General features: G+C 37.9%; 1 protein-coding gene across 1 annotated transcript in view; it reads left to right on the top strand.

Moving 5' to 3' along the window:
- PLXDC2 (plexin domain containing 2) overlaps positions 1 to 23093 on the top strand; it is a 278317-nt gene that overhangs the window by 182085 nt on the left and 73139 nt on the right. The window lies entirely within an intron of this gene.

Here is a 23093-nt window from a genome sequence, read left to right as displayed (position 1 = left end):
CTGTTCCAGTGTTCTATAACTCGCATCAATTGCATATATTCAATATATGCAATGAGTAGTGAGCAGTACCCTGCAAAGGGCTCAGTCTGCAACACTGGTATCTTAAATTCCTTTCTTCATCAGCATTAAAAGGAAGGAAAAGCAGGATGTACTTTGGTGAATCCTGCCAACTTTTATTAAGGTAACAAAAGATCAGCTGAGTACTTCTTTTCTGGCACCTCATTCAGAAAACATTTGGCTGACTATGCATAAGATCAAAAGGTGTAGATCCAGTGAGGTGTTGCACCCAAGAACTGCATGAATTACGTAAGTCAAATATTGCTTTTGCCTTGTGTTCTTTCTGTGCAGTCAGTTTTGCTGAAAGTGGATACTATCTGCTGTGAGTAAGAAATATTGTATGTGCTTATGGAGATTTACCCAAAGAATCCCTATGAACAAGTTGGTTTTACATATGACATTTAGACAGAATTATGGAAACAGGACACTTTTCCTCTGCAGTCTTGTGGCAATGAAGCACTGATATATTGGGCTAGTTTAGACCAAAAAATCACATTTCCCAATGGTAAGTGCCAGTGAGATGCCAGGGGTTTTTTTGTTAGAGACAAAACTGTGCCCGAGATATCCAGGAAGCCAGTTTTCACTGATTAAAATAGATTTTGTTAAAACTTTCTTGGTAACATGTGATAGGAGAACTTGTGCACTGTGTTTCATGTTACTAACTCAATGGGAGCTCAGCCATACTGTCTTAGGAACAAGCGGTATCAGAGTGTGAGTTGCGTGTGCTCTGTCAAAATGGATACTTCTCTAAGGGACATATCCATCAGGCCTAATGTTGTTTGCTGAGTTTGGCTGGTTTGCATTATGTAGTAGTTATAGTTTGTCCTCTGCACTTAAAAAAAAAAAAAAAGAAAAGAAAAGGATCACACAGCAGTTTCGTTTGGGCTTCACCCAAGAAGAGCTCCTACTAGCTGATATTGGTACTTGTTCTACAATGTACTAGCTTGCATAGCTTATTAAGTTGCAGGTCAAGTGAAAGGGCACAACTTGCATATCATGTAAGAGGATGAAGTGTGAAAATCCAAGCAAATGACACATTCCCAAATAAAAGGTTATGTGACTGAAAAGAAATTGTCACTGCAGAAATGTTTTTGACTGCATGCTTCTAATCTAGTTTGAAAGTGATGTATGTCATACTGAAGAGAAAATGTGGAAATAAGTGATGTTTCAGTAGAAATGGTCCTCCACTGTTTACTGTCCATGTGGATTTCTGGTGTCCTGATCTTTACCAAAAAGCACCCATGTTTAAAAACAATTAACAAGGGAGAAATAGAAGTAGAAACCAAAGCAGTAGTAATAGAAGCAAATGTATAAACCTGTAACACCCACGTACAGACAGACTGGTGCAGTCTATATGAAAAATAGCGAACTTTAGAAAATGAGATGAAATAAGGAAAACCATTTGTCATCTTTAATTCTAAAAAGAGAGGTAGTACCATCCCTCTGCCCAAATTAGCCTGCCACCTTTATTGGCTTTTCTGTACTGTTTCTTTTAAATATGCTCTCTGCTTGCTCATTTCAATAAATACTTAGAGAGGAAGAAAGAATATATCAGTGGCATTATAGAGTTGTTGTCTAGCTAGCAGTAGTGTAGACATGATGGAATAAGAAGATTTTACAAGACGTCTTTTATACCTAAAATGTAGATACATGCTCTGAGCTTTATGGATCTTCAATTAAATATAGTAGACAAAAGATTATTTTTGTTATTGTGATTTTTAAAGAAGCAATAACATTTGCACAATAAAATCTTTCCTTCTCTCTCTGAAGGTAGAAGGAAAGATGGAACAGGAGACACAGCAGGAGAGATGGATCACTCTTTCAGTTAAGACGTCTTTACTTACGTAGTCAATGGAATGAAAGAGGCACCTAATTTAGCCTTCTTAGATACATACCTCTTAACATCTGCAATAGGATTCTGTCCTCAGAGCAGACCCTTTTTCCCTCTGCAATCTGGAAAGGTGCTGTGAGAGCAGCCAGTGCCAATTGTGCAAGGATTTCCTCCCTCGTGCTTAGGTGAATATATAGTTTCCATCTGCCAGAGGTGTAAATACAATTTTCTTCTTACGGTTGGATGGAAGGCCTGGAAGCAGCCTTAGGCAGAAAAGTCCCTGGACATGCTGAATTCTTCTTTTCTACAAAGCTGTCCAACAGAATAGGAAACACTGTCCATGGCATTCAGCCACTTCTGCTGCAGTAGGTATTTGGCTGCCAAGAGGATTGCATGTGAAGGTCAGGGCTGAAGGGCAACCCTAAATCAGTGCTCCCAGATATCTACACAGACCTTTAAGGTAGTAACTGAAGTGTGTAGAAGATTAAGTCTAGTTTTGAATGCTGTATGCCATGGGTGGCTAAGTGGTAGCGGTAGACTTGCTATAGTTATATTGGCAGAAGCTGTAGAGATAGGCATTATCCTTTGTTAGAAAAAAAAATATATAGGTGGAAAACCAGAGTTGCTGTCAAAACCATTAGCCCTTTTGTACACTGTGAGCACCCTAAATACTGCCTGAATTCAATAGGTATTGATGGTCCTTCAAGTCTTTGCAGGCTCAAGCCCTTAAATACTTCTATAATTTACTAAGTGTGAAAAGCTATCTCTGCAAATGGTAGAATATTCAGCTCTTTAGGGCTTTTAATTTGATTGTGTTATCAGCCTTTGCTGAATAACTGAAGCATCACATTTAGTTGTAAAATGCATGGATTGCTAACAGACTTCACTGTAAATAATGTGTATTTATTTTATGAAACAGGATTTTCATGAGTATATTAAAAACTGCATTAAAATTAGTTTTGATACTTAACATAAATTGAATAGTTGAGTTCCCTCTTTTTGTGATTCCATCTTGTGGCTTCATCAGTCTTACTTCAATGGGTATTTTTAATGGAGCTTGGTCCTTCTACTGTTTCTATAGTTTATGTAAGTGACTAGAAATAGAGAGGCATGCCTGCATTTTTTTTTTCTGTTGAGAAATGGCTTGGCATTCATTTAAATCAAATTTATAATTCATTGGTTTCAACATGGTGGGGTTTAATGAGTTTTTCTGAAATAAATTGTAGGGCTGTGATTTGTTAAGAACCAATGTGTTTTCTGCCATAGAAAAACATATCTAATGAAAGACAGACTTATCCTTTCTAAGTTTTCTGGTTAAGTGTTTTTAAGTATCTTGTTAGAATCATAATATTCCTTTTTTTTTCACTGACTTTTTTTTTGTGGCTGATCTAATGTTAAACTTTTAGGTCCAGAACTTTCATACCATGTGACTATTCCCTCATGCCTCACCACTGAATCTGTGTATTTGCAAATGAGAAGAAAATCTATCTTTAGGGCGTCTTCTACTGTCAGAAGCATCTTTCAGTCACTGTTGAGAAAGGGATTTTTTCAACTGTCCCAGACCTTCAGGCATGTGATTTCAGTTCAGGAAGGTCATTCTGTCATCCAAATGATGAAAAAGAGCAAGCCTAACTAGCAGATTTATACTTTCTTGACAGTTGCAGAAGTAAAAATTTTTGTTAGATGCAATTTAGACCAAACATTTTAGAAGTCTGAGAGGGAGTAGTTTAGTTTCAAGTGGAAATTGAAAGTTCAAGAGATTTTCAAAGTAACATTAATCATACTGACTTGTCTAAGGCTGGAAGTTCATAAAGACTTTGAATTGGCATAAGTCTGCACAGCCAAAAAAAAAAGGCAGTTTCGCTTGCCACTGCCCATACCTGCTACCTTTAGGGCACTGTCCTTATGATAGCAGAAGTGCTTGTGCTGCAGTACAGTGAAATGAAGTAATAAAGCTTTTCTTCTGGTATTTTTGCTGGTTTAGTTTTCAGTCCCTTGGTAGGAGGGATGGGAAGGTGGGGACAGTATGTCGGATAAGCATGTGGGTTTACATCGCATTTGTGTGTTCATTAAACTTAACCTAATGAACTGAGAAGCTGAATTTCAATTGGGAGACATGAGTCTAGTCTTGGAGGCAAAAAGGCTATGACATGAAGATCATTAGTGCCAGGTCAGTGACAACCTCTTTCAAGGTTATAAACACATAGTTGGCATTTATTTTGGTGTGAGCCAAGGGTCTGGTGCCCGCCATCTGTACTGCATGCAAAGGGAAGGCAACCTTGTTCTGTAATGGGCATTTCAAAGCAGTTTCCCCAAGAAGATAGGAAGACAAAGGCTTTCACTTTTGATACCAACCATCATTTCAGCAAACAGTATTAGAGAAGCAACAGCTGTGGTGCTCTAGTGACTGCTATCTGAGTTTAGACACTGCCAGAGCAGTTCTGTTTCGGTCTTTCCCTTGGGCATCTGCAGAAGGAAGAGGAGCAGCAAAAGGATGCATCTGTACCTAGTTGCACTCATACTGTGGTATGTGTTGAGAACTTTGCTAGTCTTAATTGGCATCTTACATTATTTACTTGAGCAGATATGGATAGAATCCGTGTAAGTCATACCAGTCACATTGGTAGAAATCCTCAGCAGTGATTTTTTTTTTTTTGAAGTGTTGCCCATTCTGAATAATACTGGAGTTTATGTGAGGAGTAACAAGCTGTAATTAAAGTCCATCTGCAAATAGAGGAAGATGGGAGGGAAAAGAGAATTTAGGGACAAAAAAAAGTGAATGCTCTTGAAAAATCCCTGTTGAACTTGCCTCTTATGCAGTGTTTCAGGTGACAGGAGAAGAGAGTTGATGTGACCATTTGGAAACTGCCTTTCCCTGAGCCAGATAGCTTAGTGCAAAAGAGGCAACCAGTACCAGTGTAGTTCAAGAGATTATATGCCTCCATCTTCTAACCCAGTATTATCCTGAATAATAGATACTGAGGTGATCATAGTGGGTTTGACTTGATTGCTTTCTCAGTGTGTTGGTCCTGTTGATCGGATATATCCCAACCATTATATTCTCTGCCAAGAAAAAATATTATTCTATGACGTTGTATGCCAGTGTAAATCACACTCAGAGTTTTCCTTCTGTCACTTTGATTGATGTAGGAAGTTGCATGGTGTCCTGGTTTCAGCATCCTTATCTTCCACAACTCCTTCCTGACTGATACTGTACGAGAAAGTCAGGATGCACGTGACGCTATGTTTGTTAAGATTAACAAAGTCACTGTGCTGTTCTTGATCCTTTGTGGTTTTGCCTTCCTCATCAGCATCACTGAGCTCAGAAAGCTGTGCTCTGGCAACATTAGGAATCACTACAACTTCACTAGTCACTACTGTAGTGATTGACCTATGTCAGCAGAGTACAGATGAAGCTGGGTCTGCCCCCTTATCAGGATCCTGTTTTTCTGAAGTGTCTTATACAATATTTGCGTGATTAAAAGGGAACAGATAGTACCAGGGTGGGAAGGCAATAGCCAAACACAGGATTGCACTACCCTTTGTCCTAGCTATCGCTTCTTTACATTTCCAGATTAATCCAATATCCAGGAGGCCTTTACATAGACTCAGCTACAAAATCCTAGTTACTGCTAGCTATGACTTGCTATGTATATGTGTGGTATAATTAGTATCAGGGGGTACAAGCTGGTTCCTCCTTGCTTCATTTTGCCAAATGTAGTTCTGGTCAGAACAAACGATGACTGTTTGTATGTATTTGTATGAACATGGTGAATTTTTAAAAGTTGTAACCATCAAGTGTTGGCCTGATAAGCCAGAGAGAGTATCCAGGGAAGATGTAAAATAACTATGTCCAGATGAGTGGGTTTCCAGGCTGGGAAAAGAGCTGGGTCATGTTATGCACTGCAGTTCTCACAAAAGCCCTTATAGCATGACAGCTGCAGAGGCACAAACTCTTTGGTCCATGATGGGGCAAGGGAGCTAAGGCTCAGTGTGCCTCCCATTGGAGGGGAGAATCTCCTGGTCCAATGATGGCCCACTGATACCTGGGATTTTGCAGAACAGCCAAGTGTGGAAGAGGCCCTGTGTACTTGGTTAACACCTCCCTTCTGCCTAGTGACTCCTTTCCCATGTTAGTCATCATCCCCTCAATCCTCTTTAAGCTGCTCTCAAGCACTTGCTCTGAAGTTTTGCCTGATGTACCAGGGCTTCTTCCATATTTTTCCCCAGGATGTAAGAACATTATCTGGAGGTCTGGAATCAGATAAAATTTGTCTGCAGAATTTTTGCTTCAGTGTGTCTCCTGATAATATCCAGACTTCCCACAACTCTTACAGCTCTGGCTTATTTGTCAAGAGGCAGAAAAACCTTTGTTCCTCTGTGTCTTTTAGGTTGATTGATACAGCCACTCATAGCTTCAGTGTGCTCCTCAACTTGCTTGTCTGTATAAAGACCTTGGCTCTCCCCTGCAGCCATGTCTGCCTTTCCCGATCTTATTATTGTCTTCAGTGCATGTCTTGTTTATCAAGCCTACGATAAGATCCAAACTACCTTCTCTCAGAAATTACCACAAAGTGTCCATGCTCTGAAAGTGATTAAAATTCCAAATAAGAAGCGACTGAATACACCCTGCAACTGCTACGCACAGAGGCAGAGAGCAGATAAAGTGAAATCTGTATGGATGTTTTAATCTATCCCAGCAAGCAGTGTTTACAAGGATGCAACTTTACAAACCACTTAAGCGTTAAACTCCTCCTCAAAGTTGTAGCCAAAGGCTAAAATTTTGGTTTTAGTTTTCCCTGAAAAAGCTAGTTATGTATACCCAAACCACACCTCCCTTCTTGTTCCGTTCCCATCACATTCAAGCACAAAGTAAGAACATTTCTAGGTGCTTCTGTCTACATTTGTATGTGATTATCATATATTAGTTACCCATGCTAATGAAATCACTGCAGTCCATCTGACCAAAAATATTCAAGAGAGAATTGCTGAATGCTCTGCAATGACTTTGAAGGGGAGCGGTCTGCAGCTTTTAAAATCAGGTAGTCCAGAGGTTGCTGGAGAGCATGGTTTTGTATTAATGGTGAGGACTGACCATTGCAACTGAGTCCCCAAACCAAAGAGGATGGTCAGTTGGTTGTGTGACCAATTTTTCAAAGACTAAATAGTACTGATGTTCGATTTAGACAACAAAGAAAATTTTCAAAGTGCCCCAATCTGTATACTCAGGGTGGACATTTGAAATCTTTTTCTGCTACCTTGTTCTTAATTTCTTGACAAAGATCATCAAATCTTGTGGTGGAAAAATACATTATTTCTTTTCCTCTATTAAGAAATAATGATATATGCACCTTACCAAATGAGATCACGTACTCTGAACAAGTAATTATGTACCCCAAAGAAGGAATGTTTTAGAATGTACTCAATTAACTTTTTCTATCACTTGATTCACTATTTTTGTTTGATCACTGAAATCTGACAGATTGGTAAATATGGCTTTGATTTCTGTATATGATTTGACAAAAGTAATTTTTTAAATATTCTCTGATTTATGCAATAAGCCAGTTCTCATTACCATGAGAACAGCAGTGGCTGTAAATGGGTATATATAAAACTTATTCCAATATTGCTGTTCACAGGACAAATAACTATTACAAATAAGCCTTTAAAATGTCCTTCTGAGAGTGCAATGGCGAAACCCAGTAGTATGGGTTGTGTAGGAAAAATTCTTTTCAGAAACTGATATTGTGAAATCAAGAGATAGTTTGCTCAAGAACATGTCTGCCTTCTTGCCTGGCCTGCAGTCTTTTAAATCCAGTCCCTCTTGCTTGGTCTCCAACTGACAGAAACACTGGCTTATTTTTTTTTTTATTGTCTTGTTCCTGACTTTGTGTGGCATGCGGGAAAGATAATTCATTTTGCCATGAATGAGTTGTGATACTGATGGCAACTTGCGGAAGTAGGAGCTTTTGGAGTACAAAATTTGGACAAGAGTAAAAGTAATAATGAGTTCCCTAATGAAGCCATGGCTTCATTGACAACAGCCAGAAGGATGCCAAACCATATGTCTATATACTTTCAAGGGAAATAAATAGAACATGTTTTTGTTGTTTTTTTTTTTTTACAAGCTGAATGAAGTAAAAAATTTCATAGGTTCTCCATTTTAATTCTGCTGCCATTCATGACCTCCAACAATGAAAACTGTGAATGCAGGTGGTAGCTGAAAGCAGTTTTGTTCCTGCATCTGCCTGTGCATGCTTCCTGAATTTAATCTTTCAGGAGCTTCATTTCTTAAAAAAAAAAAAAAACCAGAATGTGAACAAGACTATTTTTGCCTTCTGAGATTTCATGAGGCAAGATTTTCTTATTGCATCTTGATTGTTTAATCCATACTCTCCATTTTGTTTTTCATTCAAAAGGAAGTAAAATGCTCATGAAGAAACTGTCACCACTGTTCTGTAGCTGTCATCTGATGGGAAGAGCAGCCTGTTGTGTCTTATGCAGCATACAGACATTTTCCGCTGCAGCATGATGAAACAGCCTTATCCTCATTTCAGCTAATGTCTGTCTAAGGCTTCATACATTAAGAGTAGTCTTCTAGCTTTCCTGCCATAACTTTTGTCTTTTGGATGGGTGATGAGTCATGGGGCTACAGTTATGCTTCACCAGCTCCTAATGTTGAAAGGAATGAATGTTTTCTTTGGGCAGAATCTAAATGGCTTTTTCTTGGCAAATACCATCCAGCCGCATGTGATGATTACTTTTATTAAGTCTAAACATAATTATGGTGTAACCTGCACTTTGGTTTAGGAGGCAGGGATCACTGTTTATGTACCCTGTAATTACATGGTGTTTACCACAGATATCCTACTGCTGCTTGTAACTTACCATATGATTAAATGACCAACATTTATCATCGGAGTGAAGTGCATGTTGCTTGATATATCTTCCCCAAAGTAGAACAATATCGTAACTTAAAATCTCAGCCTTTTAAAAATTAATTTTGGTCTAGCTTAAAGGCATCTTCTGTTTACTTCTGATGACGCTTTCTCCAGTAGTCATATTTAAGCTCATCAGGTGATGGAAAATTTACACAAAACATTTGCAGTCTGAGTCATTCATTCAGAGTTTCTTTCAGATCATGTAGCGTTGCATACTGAATTTATGAAAGGTGACCCTTCCAGTCATTTGTAAATGTCTGAAAGACATGAACCACATGTGTTTTCATACATATTTTAGTGAAGCATAGAAACACAGAACCAGTTTCATGCTGGTATTAGTACATGCTTCCTGGTGTTTCAAGGCATTGGGGTAGAATTTTCTTATTAAAGGCATCTGCCTAGGAGGGCTAATGCTAATATACGGTAAAGTGTCCAGGCTACACATCACAGCATGTACATCACACTGGTGCCTCTACACTTCAACCTGTTAAAAACATATTAACAGAAAGAGCCATGAGACTTGGCAGAAGTGTATTTACTGAAGGGATTTGCAGTGACTGCAGGCAAATCAGCTTCCTACTGTTGGCTTTTTATGCCTATTACAAGTGAATTCTGAACAGCGCAGCTACATGCCACCAACTGCCCAGCCATGGCCTGTTGCCACACTGACTATATGGAACAGATGGATTATTGCAGGTCTGAGGTCTTCAGAGGGAAGGATTAATTCCCTTATGCTCCTAAACCTCTGCATGCACAACTCCAACACAGGCTCACCCCTGCCATGGTCCTTTTTCTTTAAGGGACAGCCCACATTTTTAAAACATGACTTGAACTGGAACCAAAAATTTTTTATTTTATTCTTCTTGTGACAGTAAGAGAAATCATTTCACTCTTCCCTTTAGAGCCCTTATTCACACACACAAACACTATTTTTAAAGCTGGAACCATACTGCTCTTACTTTTACTGTTCTTTTTTGTTACTGTTTTTGCTGTTACTTTGTGTTCAAAGTTGAAGCTAGTATGCTTCCCAGGGCAGAAATTTGTCATTGACTGGTTCAAACTGGTATTGAATTTTTTTTTTTTTTTGGTTAAATTATTAAAACCTTGAACTTGGAGCTGTGATACTGCACAGATCCTCTCCTAACAGGAAGATATGGGAAAGTTTTGGGTTTTTTCTCTGATTAAAAGAATTAATCTGAAGAGAGAGCGTAATTACCCAGTTTGACACTACAGATTTTTCTGACACCTTTATCAGACGTTTGTTATGTTACCTTCTTAGAAAGAAAATGTCATCTTTCTGGATCTGAGTGAATATCTTGCTTGTATTAACTGACAGCGAGAAAGACATTTTAAGCTCTTCCCACCCCCATAATGTGTTACTAAGTTGTGTATGAATATCTGTATTTCTCATGAAGGTCAGTATTGAAATTCTGTAAAAACTTAAAAATAATAAAGAAACCCTTTATTCAGGCAATATTTGCCTTTATTGAAGGGAAATAAGTCCATTTCCCCACCTGTCTGCAGAAGTTTTGTTTGTGTGCTTTGAAGTACAGATGAATACAGCGCTTTCATGTAATGTAATTTGCTTTAATGTAAACTAATGCAGCAAAAGAGGAAAAACACAAGGGAATTACTGATGATACCAGAGCTAATGTGACTTCATTCCCAAACTCTAAATGCTGAGACTAATATATTCTAATTTTTCCCCACTTATATTTTTACCTGTTTTCTGTTTCCTTCTGCTTATGTTGCTCTAAGCCGGATCTTTTCATAGATCTGCTCTACAACTGAAGAGGGTGGCCCGAAGTGATAGAGAGGTGATGAGTGGAGAAGGGAGACAAAGAAAGGATGAGGCCAAAATTGGTGGTTTCAACTTCAGGTTGTGGTGTATCTGTTAGAATTCTGGATGCGTATTGGTTTCCTTGCTTGCTGTCTGTTCCTGTTCAGCTCACCCGCCACCTCCCGCTCCCTCTGCCACACAACCTTTGTCTAGTGCAGTAAGAGTTAGATCAGAAAATTTATCTTGGTCAAAAATGTGAGTTGGGTTGGGTTGAGTTTTATTTGGTTTTGACCCAGGGCAGAGATTCCTCATCCAAAGTATTACCTCTCAGTAGTTCACAAAGGGGAAAAATAAATTGTCCAGTGAGGTCTGATGAGTGGTGTATCAAGTTCTGATTATCAAGGTGAAGTCATGGAAAGGGGCAGAGCAGAGCTGTCAGCTTTTCCCTTGCAATAGCCGCTTTAGAGGCGTCCTCTGAGGGGGGATGTGGAGTTGAACTGGAGACCAGGGGAATGTGCTTATGTATGCCCAGCCTTTAATTGAGTGTGAATAAAAACCTCTTTCTGCATGACCTTGCTCCCCTGAAGACCAAGTTGCACATGAAGATCTGCAAGCTTCTCCCTTGTTGTTTTGAGCTGTATGTTCACTGCTGACTAGTCCTACTTGGGGCAAACCCATACTGCCTCCCATCTCTGTGGCCAGCACAAACAAATCCTGTGGGCAAACAAGGAACTGGAAAGCACACAGCTATGGCAGGATGTTAGCAGCAGAAGAACACAGAGCTAAATTACCTTCCGAAAAACTTCCATAAAAGCTTCTTTGTGCCATGCTATTTCAGTGTTAGTTTTTATGTATATAAGTGAAATGTAATTTAATGGCCTGTCTGAAACTTGCATGCTAGCCTTTGCAGTCTTCCCTGACATGTTCTTGGATGTTGTTTTACAGGGATAGAAGTATGTGAATTTTGTATACATAGGATTGGCTTTAGTAGTTTTGGAAGGGTTACTAGAAGTAGCATAATAGCATTATATAATGGGTGTGGAATTGATCTAATACCTTATAATCCCAAAGTTATATTTCTAATAACATTGATTTACTACAGTAGAAACCAGACACTCAGCAAAATTTTTCTGTTATACATGAATTTTAAGCATACTTTCTAAAATAAAAAAATAATCTTTTTCTCTTCTGCAACATGGTTTTATTTTTGTTGCAAACTTCTAGAAAATGAATGATAACTCAGTTTTATAGTATTCAGCATTTGCTAACTCTATTATTCTTTTCCTTACTGAATTTTTAAACTTTGGAGAATAATGATTTAATCATAACCTGAAAGTCTTTAATTTTTCATGAAATTCACATGATCCATGTGATTCACATTTCATGTGATTTATCCAGGTAAGAACTAGCTTTAAAAGTTAGAAGGAAGTGGAGAATAAACAGGGCAAGTAGAAAACCTTTATGACAGCTTTTTTTTTTTTAAACTGTGTGACAATGTAGGAGGGAGAGAGATACAGTACCAAAAAAAAAAAATATATTGATACTAGAACAATTTGATTCAAAAATGAAACATTTTTATTTAATGTTTTCAAATATTAAAAGACCAATTTTCTCAGTCCCAAACTTTTTTTTATTGATAGCAAGAGCTGTTCAGGCATGAGGATGTTTTACCCAACTAGTGGAAGAGCCACGTGTCAGAAATAGACTGCAAAATTACATTTCCCCGCAACAGCTCTGTTCAAGCTTCGTCCTAGGATTTAGCAGCGCCAAGGTTACTGCAATGACACAGCTGCTAAGATATTCGGCCGAAACAAGATAATCCTCCTGCCAACCTCTTTTCTCTGGTTCCGACCTGTCTAGGAACCGTGCTGGTCTTTGTTTGGCCAGAGCTCAGAGGCGCTTGGGAGCTATCGCGTGGCAGTATCTCACTGAGTAGATACTGTATTTCATGCCTCTGTCCAAGAATTTTCTCTGGGGAAGTATGCACTTGATCAGACAGGAACTGATACAAGTCATTAGACTCTAAATAACCTTTGGGTTTGCTCCTCCTGAACTTGAGAGTATTCGCAATTTAGAGTCATTAAAATTATGCAACCAGATACATCAGTTACAATTAAATTTGCTAGTTCTTTGCAGTCCATCACAGTGTCCTTACTTAAAAGTGCTTCTTTTGCTCCTGTACTCTTCCTAGTGATAGCTAACAACTTCCTGACAAGGGATGCCTTGTGGCGTGCCCGAAGAAAAACTTCTACTGGAATAGTTTCATTATACATAATCCTCTAAATCCCTTTGCTGAATTGAATAGGATATTCATCAGAATTGGTTACATTCCACCAGATCATAGAGTTTTCACAACCTCCATGAGTAGTGGGGAAACTGCAGCAAGCTGAGAAATTTACTGGCATTGGGAAATTCAATGGCATACATTGCAGGTTCTCAATTTTTCCAGATAATGCTTTCAGTATTAACGAAGCAGTGGGAAAAATAATGGTGAAAAACTAATCTTCTGGCCTTGAAATATCTACATAAGATAACACAGAAGTACAGCCAAGAGTATGAGGATTCTGGCTAGCTTTTCTTTTTTCTCTCATGCACAGACACACAAGAAGTCCTTGTAAGGTTATTCAATTAAGAAACAGTCTTATACTTATGCCTTCTGGGGCTTAGCTTTTAGATAGCCCGATTTCCAGGCTGAAAGAAGAAATGAGTTGGTGCATTCAATCTAGTCAAGCAAAAGCAAAGCCAAAAAATATGTATAATCTGTCTCTAATTCATTTTCCCCAGAAGGCTGAAAAAAATGATTAAAATAGTATAAGAGATTGGTTCATTTTTACACTGCTTGTAAATACCTTGATTAAGGTATTTAACTTTCATGGATTGTCTGAGGAATCTGGAGTTGCTGTCATCCTTTTGTTTAATTACACTGTAATCTTTATGCAGTTACAGGGCTGATAACATTCTTCCACGGACATAACAATAAATTAGGCATCTGGGGATAAATGACATTACTTGAAGCTTACTTCAGTGAAGTATCAAAGAAATATTAATATGGCTATATAGGGCAAGATGTGAAAGTAAATGTCATTACCTGTTTCTACAATTCAGCATTCCAATATATTTTAAGTGTTTAATAGCATAACGTATTCTTGAATTTGCTTAATCATGAAATAGTTGGTGGAGAAATATGAGGAAGAGCAGAGGGAAAACACATTTTAGCATAGCTGAAAAATATAGTGCAGAGTTTTGTGGGCTATGCTTTATACACCTATGCAATATTTGTCAGCTTCACCAAAAAAATATGTGAGCAACACTATTCCTGATACGTTTTATTTCCCTCATGACACATCTTGCCATTTTTCCATTGAATGCAGCAGTGTCTTTTGAGTCCTTCTGTAGTTTAATTCCAGAAACGAGAATAGATTCATCAGGTTTTTACTGTTGCTGTTGAGAAGAAAAAAAAGAACTTAAGATGAAAATAAGCAATATGCCAGAAATAGCAAGATGGAGAACAAGAAACTTCCTGAAAATGAAATGCAGGTCAGAATTTTGAAGCTGTTCTCAGCAGCTCCGATTAAAATAATTACAAAAAAAAAATAGCATCCTACTGGGCTTTAAGCTGAAAACTTGCAGCTCTGACCTTCCTAATTGAGGTATCAGATATGATCATAAATTGATGAAAAATATTTCAAAAATATGCTTTGCAGACAGGGAGAGAATTTTACCACTCAATAAAGCTCAAAGACTTTTTTTACTGGTTAGGGAGCTTATTTGCTTATTGTCAATTCATTTCTATGATGTTCATTATGATTGTACGAAGGTAAATTAAATAAAAGAATGGAATTATACTGATGTAATAACTATTTCAAGAACGTATTTATAGAGTGTCTGTCCAAACAAATGTTTTCTAATCTAATGAGAAGTTGCATCTGAAGTAGTAGTATTTTATCAACCTGGAGAAGAGTAGCTGCAACAAAAGGGCTGGATCTTTCCCTACCACTGAAAACAGTTATATTTATTAAAAAGAAAGAGAAGAGCAGGAAGATGTGTTAGTGTGTGTGGAAGTGTCTTTTATAGGAGGAGTCTATTTTCTATAGTTTCATTTACATGTGGTATAAAACATAATTTATTCTCTTGTTTGAACAGAGCAGAGGTTTTTACAAATGAGTTGTGTGCTGCAATTGAAATGAGTTTTCTTGAATGGCTAACAAATAAAAGGATGTCATGATTTCATTAGGTGATAATTTTTAATAAATCTTTGCTTACAAAAATCTTTTAGAAGTGAATGACTGCATGAATACCAGTTGCTTAAAAGATGGCTTTTTCCAGTGGTAGAACAATTGGGAATTCTTTGTCACTTTGGAAACACAAATGTATTTCTTCTTGAGTTATGCTTGTGTCCTCTATCTTAAATTGATCTCAGCTGATGGTTAGATGTGCTCAAGTAACAATACTCCTAAAATTTTCTGGCCTTCCTACTGGGGAAAGCTTGGTTGGTTGTGCCGGAGGCAGATGAGGCCGGAGCTTTCCCAAATGATAGCTGTGTTCTTCAGCATCTTACTACAGTAAAAGTGTGCTAAGGAGTATCAGTTCACATAGTGAAATATTTTAATGGTTTAATTTTTGATTTGGGGGTTTCTTTTTGCAGGTAGGCGTTAGCATGTGGCTGGCAACTAAAAGAAGTCTTAGATGGGATGTCTGTGAGCTGGGCACACTGAGCTGGGCTCACTAATAGGTCTAGACCAAGGTACTGGAGTGATTTGAGCCAAGGGAGCATACGAGACAGCAAGCACACAGCATGGGGTGACCCTGAGGGCAGAGGCTGTGGTTCCCTTCCTGCCTTTGGCAAAGCTGTTGCTGTACTCCAGTAATCTTTACAGAGGATGAGACATGTTTCACTAGCTCATATTTCACTATCTAAGTGTAGACTTCTTAGCTACAAACAGCAAAAAAACTATACCCTAATTTCCCTATTTAGTTTATTTGCAGCTTTCTATTTACAAATGGGAATATTCAGAAATTGCTGGAATGATCTTTAAGGCTAATCTCATGCAGATACACTGAGATGTCATTGGGTAGAATTAAATACAATAGTACTTGTCACAGAATCTGCTAAGTCTGAGAATTATTTTAATTTTTGAAATTACTATTAGAACCTGAGTCTTACAGAATGTTTGTATAAACTCTCATGTCCTACTTCTCAGTCTCTATCTCTAGTCTATTTTTCCTACTGTCCTGACAAATTGTGATTTAACAAGGCAAATGAAAACACCTTTTTGCGTTAGCAATGGTCATAGACAGTGAACTGGAGAACTCAGAGGAAGAAATTATGATCCACTTTCCAATATTTTTCTTTGGCAAGACAATATCTCTGGCAGCTGGAGACATCAAGATGGCATGTGAATCAGTTTTAGGATGTGAGGTTCTTTTACCCCCCATTAAGTTATAAGCAGCTTATCTTTGTCTTGTTCAGTGATGCCCAGCTCTGCTTGACAGAAACCAGACATTAAACACTTCTTTGGCCCCACAGCTGGTTATGGTGGGTTTTTAAACAAGCCCAAGGTAAGGCTTTTATCATTTTTCTCCTGCTATCTTCTTCACCAAGAATGGGGAAGTAGATCCTCAGATGAAGTAGATAACATATCCTGGTTTATGTCAGTCTTTCAACAATATATGATGGCTAGGTTGGGGGTGAATTTGTGAAAATTGTCATAAATCTTAATCTGTACAGTACTGTACTTGTACTGACTCTGGTTTCCATCAAAAATGGGCAGTGCTGGGTCTAAAATGGTAAAGACGGAGTAGAAGTTGAGGTAGCTTTGGAGTCATATGAGGTACTACCAAATGCCCCAGGGCAGATCCTCTCAGAAGGCTTTAATTATGCTGAGACCAAAAGAGAAGCATCCAGAGAGCTGGGAAGCTCCTGCCAGTTCCTCTGCAGTTTTCTGTCTTGGCTGGACAAACAGATTTCAGAGTGTTTTAGAGGAAAATAAGCAGCGGTTGTCATGTACTCTTACCCTGTTCAAGTAAGAAAATGAACAAGGAGAAATGAAAGGGATGATTAAGAAGACATCTCAGGGGTTGGGACGAGGGGTGAGAGTGTGTTGTTACATGTCTACAAAGCTTGTTGCATATGTGAATACACAAGCTGAAATTAAGGCTTTCCCTTGGGTGATCTGGGTTGGACTCTATCCTCTCAGGGAAACCACTTTCCTCTGGTTCCATTTTTCAGAAGCTGCTCTGCTATTTCCCCTCTAGTTTATATGCTGCAAGGGCACTCGAGTAAACCCGCACTGAACTGTGCGCTCGAATGGCAGCTCTGCTTTCACCCAGTGACAAGCTCTCTCATGCAAAACCTTTCATTGTTCAGCCGCTGCTGGCAGGCAGTTGCTTTTCCAGCTAAGTAACCACAGCTTGTTATATTACCAAGGGTTTCAACATATGGTTTTACTTAACATTAGCTGCCCGATAAGAATTTTTTTTTTCCAAAGCAGTCTTATTTCTTTCTACATTTAATATTTTGTATAAGGTGGTTAGGTTTGTTCTTTGTTTTGAGTTCCAGGTTTTTGTACCACTCCATTTGTTTGGGGTTTTTTAAATACATACTTTTTCATTTGGTCTTAAATTCCAAGTATCTTCTTTTCACTTCTCTGATCTGGAATTAAGTAAGCTATCTCAAGTGAAATGTACATCAGGTGTCCTTTTCTTCCCTATGAGTCAACATCTTCAGGCACATTGTAGGGAGGAAAAGCCTTGACACACTTTGGAATAAGGTCAGCTGATGGGGAAGGGGAGCAGTTAGTTACCTTTAAAACACATCATGCTTTGTAGATCATAAAAGCAATATTGATGTCTGTACCTGAAACATGAATCCTGCTGTACAAAAGGTACATGAGCTAACTTGTACCACGATGGCAAAGCCACCTGATAAGTAGAGCTAGTTTATGGAGCTTTGGTGGAATTTACCTGCCATTCAGTCAAGCTCTCAAATTCTTCAGAACTATGAAAAGAAGGAAAAGATAATTACAGGGGTTTTTGAGGCCTGTGTCAAACTGCTTATTGGCAACTGTGCAAAGTGGTTTTGAGCATTTTTGTCAAATGTGTTGTGTGGTATTTCAGGTTGAAAGAAGTATTGTTTCAGATGTTTATTTCCAATAAAGATTTTTTTTTTTGAGAATAAGCAAAATTTACATGCTTTTTATGAAAGCAACATCATGACTATTTGAAGGAGTAATTCCACTTATTTCATTGCTGTTATTTAGCACCATTATTTTTTTTTATTTTTCGGCAGACACAATGATGTTTTTTCTCTAGATATTTTTTTTTTTTTTTGCCAGAACATTTTTCACTTTTTAGAAGACAAAAGATATTTTACAGTGGGAGTGACCTGACCTGGGCAAGAGCTAGCAATTGCTGAGGGAAGACTGGTACAGTAAGTGCTCTGTCTCAGCTGCGACTTTCCATCTATCTTCTACTAGAAAATCAATAATCTAAAAATAAAAAAAAACCTCTTAACAAGGTACTAGAAAATCCAGTCATTCAGGTAGATAATGTTATTCTTGCATAGTAGATAAAATAGTTGATATGTAAAATAAAATAGGAAATAGGAAATAGATTAAACAAGTGAAATATTAGGTAAAGTCTTAGCTTGTTATTAGGGGTCTGTGGCAAGGTTTTGGTACTGAGGTGGCTGCCTCTATAGAAGGAGGTGAGGGGCTGCACTGTGTCAAGACAGAGATGGATCCAGACAGCTTCAGTGGACCCACTGCAAGCAGCCAAGCTGATAGCACCTTTGGGAAAACATATTAAGAAAGGGTAAAAAATGTTGCACAGCAGTGTCAAGAATGAGGGAGGGAAAGTGTGAGAAACAACCCTGTGAACATCAGGGTGAGAGAAGGAGACAAAGGAAGTCATCCAGGCACCAAAGCATCTGTGGACAAGACTAGGTTGGAGCAGGTATTTCCCTGCAGCCTGTGGAAATGTCCTGAAGGAACGGTGGCCCATGGAGGACCCATGCTGGAGCAGGTTTATCCTAAAGGACTGCAGCCTATGGGAAGGACCTTCCTATGGGAAGGACCTACACTCTGGCAGGGAAAAATGCGAGGAGGAGGGCACAACAGATATGAAGTGTTATGAACTGACTGCAAACTACATTCCCCATCCTCCTCTCCTGCTCAATAGGAGCCTGGGAATTGAGCCTGACATTGAGCCTGGGCAAAAAAAAAAAGGAGGAGTGGGGGAACGAGTTGTTTTGATTTGTCTTTGTTTCTTACTATCCAAATGTATTTTATCTAGCAATGAATTAAATTAATTTTCTTTTGCCTGTGACAGTAATTGGCAAGTGTTATCCCTGTTTATATCTGGACCCACAAGTTTTTTCCACTTATTTTGTCCCCCTCTCCCGTTTGAGGAAAGGGAGTAAGAGAGCAGTTGAGTGGGTGTGTGGCAGCTGGCAAAGGACAACCCACCACATAGGTAAAGACAACTGTCAGAACAGCTTTGAAGAAGTACTGAGCATCTAAAATATAAATTCTCAAAATGGAGCCTACTTATCACAGGCACATAGAAGTATTATTCCTTTATACTCTGTATTCAGTATGATGCTTTTAAGATATGATCAGTTGTTCCAGATATTTAAAAATAAATCACACATGAAATTATAATCTAAAGTGGTTTTTGTTCTAATTCAGCTAAATGCTAAAGTGCAAAAACAATTTATCATAATGTCACATATATAAAATCAGACTTAGGTTTATGTGACTTGTTCATGTAGGATCTTAGAAGGGAGAAGACAGTTATCAACCTGGATGTTTCATTTTTATGTTGCATGCATAGCCCGTATCCTGTCATATCTTTCTAGATGCACAACAGCAACTTCAAAGGACTCATTGCCTGTGCTGCTTTGAACTTGCATTCTGTTATTCTGCACACTTGGCAAACATTGTGTAAAAACTTTCAAAGTGGTACTGAGTTTGTGCACAGCTAGGAGTAGAAAAAAGAAACCACAGAAAGCTTATGTGCAGATTGTTGTAATCTTGTATGTTAAATCTTACATGTATGTCTAATATCTTAAAATGCAAAAGATATGGAGCATATTTTGGAATGGATACATTCAGATGTAAAATGCATTTTTAAATCAAGTCAGGGTCCTGCATCAAGAGGAAATCTGCTTTCATATTTCAGTGGATTTTTTTTTTCTTTTTTCCCCTCAGCATTTGTACACCATGAGGACAAGGAGTATACCCTCCTTGATTTACAAGTGGCTTTAGTATTAATTAATCCCTAGTTTTAGTTAGATTTCTGTATACATATACAACATACAAAATGCTGAGCACTCTTTCCTGTTTGTCTTCATTTGAGTATTTAGGAGCATATAATGCTTCCAGGTATAGTTCCTGTGGAGAGTTTTGGAAAAGAGCTCTACCAACTCCTCCCACAAAGGAGAGATTAAGTGGTTCAGGAAATCGCAGGTCTGAAAAATTCTTGCTTGACTAAATGAATCAACCATGGGCATTTCCTCTGTCAGAAAATTAGGTCACAGATAGTATAAGCCAATTTTCTGCCAAACTGCATTCGGGAATAAGTTAATTTTACATTTGCTGCTTTCTTTAAGTTGTAGTGGCGATGATAAAATGTCCGTGCTCAACAGTGGCTTCGGCCTTTGAATCTCTGGGATGATTTGAAATTACTTTGTGTTTCTTTTCAAGTTGTTCCAATGCATGACTGGAGTTCACAGAATGATTTTCATGCAAGTCCTGCCTGCTTCCCAGCTATCATCCACCTCCTGCTTTCCATTTTTGTCTAAAGTAAAGCTGCATCCAGCAAACACTTGGAAATACGCTCTGTGGTTACTAATTAACTGGGCTGATTTACTTAGTTATGTGGTCCAGCACAATTAAGTCCTTTCTTTTCCTATTGTTTTTGCCTCATTATTAGTTACAATGGTGACATTTATACTGTAAATGGGATGAACGCATGAAAGGGAAACTATGTGTAAAGATAGGACCATTGTGCAAGGGATGAATAAGTACTGAAGTATTAAGGCTAATTGTAATTTGTGAATATGAATTCAAAGGTTCTGTTTATATTGTCTTCAAAATATTTTTGAGGAATTATTTCAAGGTTATAGTCCTACCCAGGATTGTGTTAAAATATATATGCACATGACCATAGGGATAATAAGCAGCACAAATATTCTATGAAATGATATGTATTTAAAATGTCTCAATAAGCATGAGGGAACACCTCTCAAGGGACTGACATTTTAAAATCAGACAGCAATAAATAGGAAATAATGAAAATGCATTTCAGGGACTATACTTTGGTAGGACTGTTGGCTGTGCTAAATGATGAGTAATAGAGTGAAATTACAGCCACGATTGTGTATTCTGAAAGTTCAGATTTATACATGACTTGTAAATAGGTGTGGACAGATTTTTTTTTTTAATTGGCGTTTATCTCTCCCTATCAATTAGAAAAAGGGAGAAGTGATATTTAAATATTTAACTGAAAGAATCTCCCCACCCTCCACCCCCCCCCCAAAAAAAAAAAATACAGTTGTAGTTTAGTCCTAAGAATTAATTCAGTAGTTAGGAGATGTCCAGATATTAAAGTACTGTACAGTTTGAATACACAGGTGTGTTTTAAATGAAGCAAAGGCAGCTAGGTGCCTACCTTAGCCGCCTTTGTCAATGCAAGTGTCTCCAACTGAATCTTTTGTTGTATTTTCTCCACACCTGGCTTTTTCTTAGGTCTCCTGTCACCTCCACTTGAGTTGACTTTATGGTACTTGTTCTTAACTGCTAGCAGCCATGCAAAAAAATGATTCCAAAGAACCACCTTTTTTGTTTGTTTATAGTATGTTATGACTTCTAGAACTAGTTCCATGAACAATTAGCAAGCATTTACCAACATGTTTCAGGAGAGCACAGGAAAAGAAGGATGCCTAAAGCACTCCAGAAATTTGTTATCTTTTTCATACTCTCTGAAATTTCCTATATCATATCAAACAAGCCTTTTAACAAACTTGTCTCGTCTCACAGTGGTTAGGATGGAAATACTGTTGTTAAGAAAGTGGGATTGCACACTAACACTTTTTTAATATCATATATTAACTGAAGTTGGTTGGAAAATGGTATTTCTGCCTTGAGGATAATTCCAGTTGTTCAGATTTGTGTTTAGTTGGAATTTCACAACCACGTTTTAGGGACAGATTTATATGCTCCTTCATCATGTATTGTATTGTGATGATTTTAAATGTGAGAAGAAAGGACCTCTTGGGCTTGACAGTAAAAGGAGTTGTAGAGGAAGAAAGACTCTCAATATGACTGAAGAAGGAAAAGAAAACACAAACCAGCATAAATACTGTTGCAGTAGATACTATAATTTGCCAATAAAGAATTTAATTTCTGACATCTTCCTAGTAGAATATTTTCTGTTAGAAAATTTTCATCCAATTCTAATATTCTTCTTGACTGGAATGTTTGCTGTTGGAATATACTTTGTTAAAATCAATAGAAGGAAAAAAAGCAAATACTTCAGCATAAGACACCATATGGTAAACACTTTAAGAGGAGAGGTAATATGCAAACCTTAGTTTTGAAGATCTAGCGGTAGCTCAAATGAACTTAAAGTTTGTCAGTTTTGACCAGCAAGGCAAAGGCTAAAATATAAAAGAGTCATTCTAGGAAGATAGCAGTTTTTAAGTCAGGCTTTAGACTGGGGTGTCTAAAGTAGTCCCATTAATCAGTTGAAGTGGAGTTGGAAAATCTAAACAATACAGGTTTGTTTGTAGACCATCATTGGTTAAAATGACAGGGGTTTCCTGTCATTAAAATACACGAAGTTTTGCTTTGAAGAAAACTGCAGCATTACTGTATTCTCCATAGGTGACTGTTCTTCCTTGAATGAAGAACTCCAGTTCCAGACCAGTAAGAGGTTTTGGGTGAGCACTTCTCATGGAAGCAGCCCACTATTGATCTGAGGAATACTGTGGATTCAAGGATGAATAAGATAAACCAGTGAGATCTGACACTGCAGAGAATGTACTAGAAATGCTGCTTGGCTTATAATAATGAAAAAAATCCTACCTATTCCACTCTTTGTCTGACTTTTGCTTTTTTTAAAGTTTGTCACCTCTTCTTGTCTGAAATAGTCTCTTACTCTATGTCTCTAGACATATGAAAAAGGGTAGAATTAACTTTTGAAGATGTAACAATTTGCAAAAGCAAAACAAATGGCAGATTTTTGGAAGGGATGGAAAGCACTATGGAATATGGTTCATTTTGATAATGCCACATATCTGCATTTGTCTATAACTGGAGTTATTCTTCCTTGAGTTTGCTCTGTTTTTATTTCTGTATGAAAACTTACTTCTTGAACTAACTGTTCCTTTGTTCATCTTGGATTTTGTTCTTCTGGCAGCCATCACAGACATTTTCCTGAAATTTTAGCTCCTACTTAATTCCCTATAAAATTAGTGGTGGGA

The sequence above is a fragment of the Chlamydotis macqueenii genome, chromosome 2 (genome assembly GCF_036417535.1).
Source record: "Chlamydotis macqueenii isolate bChlMac1 chromosome 2, bChlMac1.mat, whole genome shotgun sequence".
Taxonomy (NCBI): domain Eukaryota; kingdom Metazoa; phylum Chordata; class Aves; order Otidiformes; family Otididae; genus Chlamydotis; species Chlamydotis macqueenii.
Note: the sequence above shows the minus strand (reverse complement) of the source record. Positions and strands in the feature narration are given on the sequence as shown.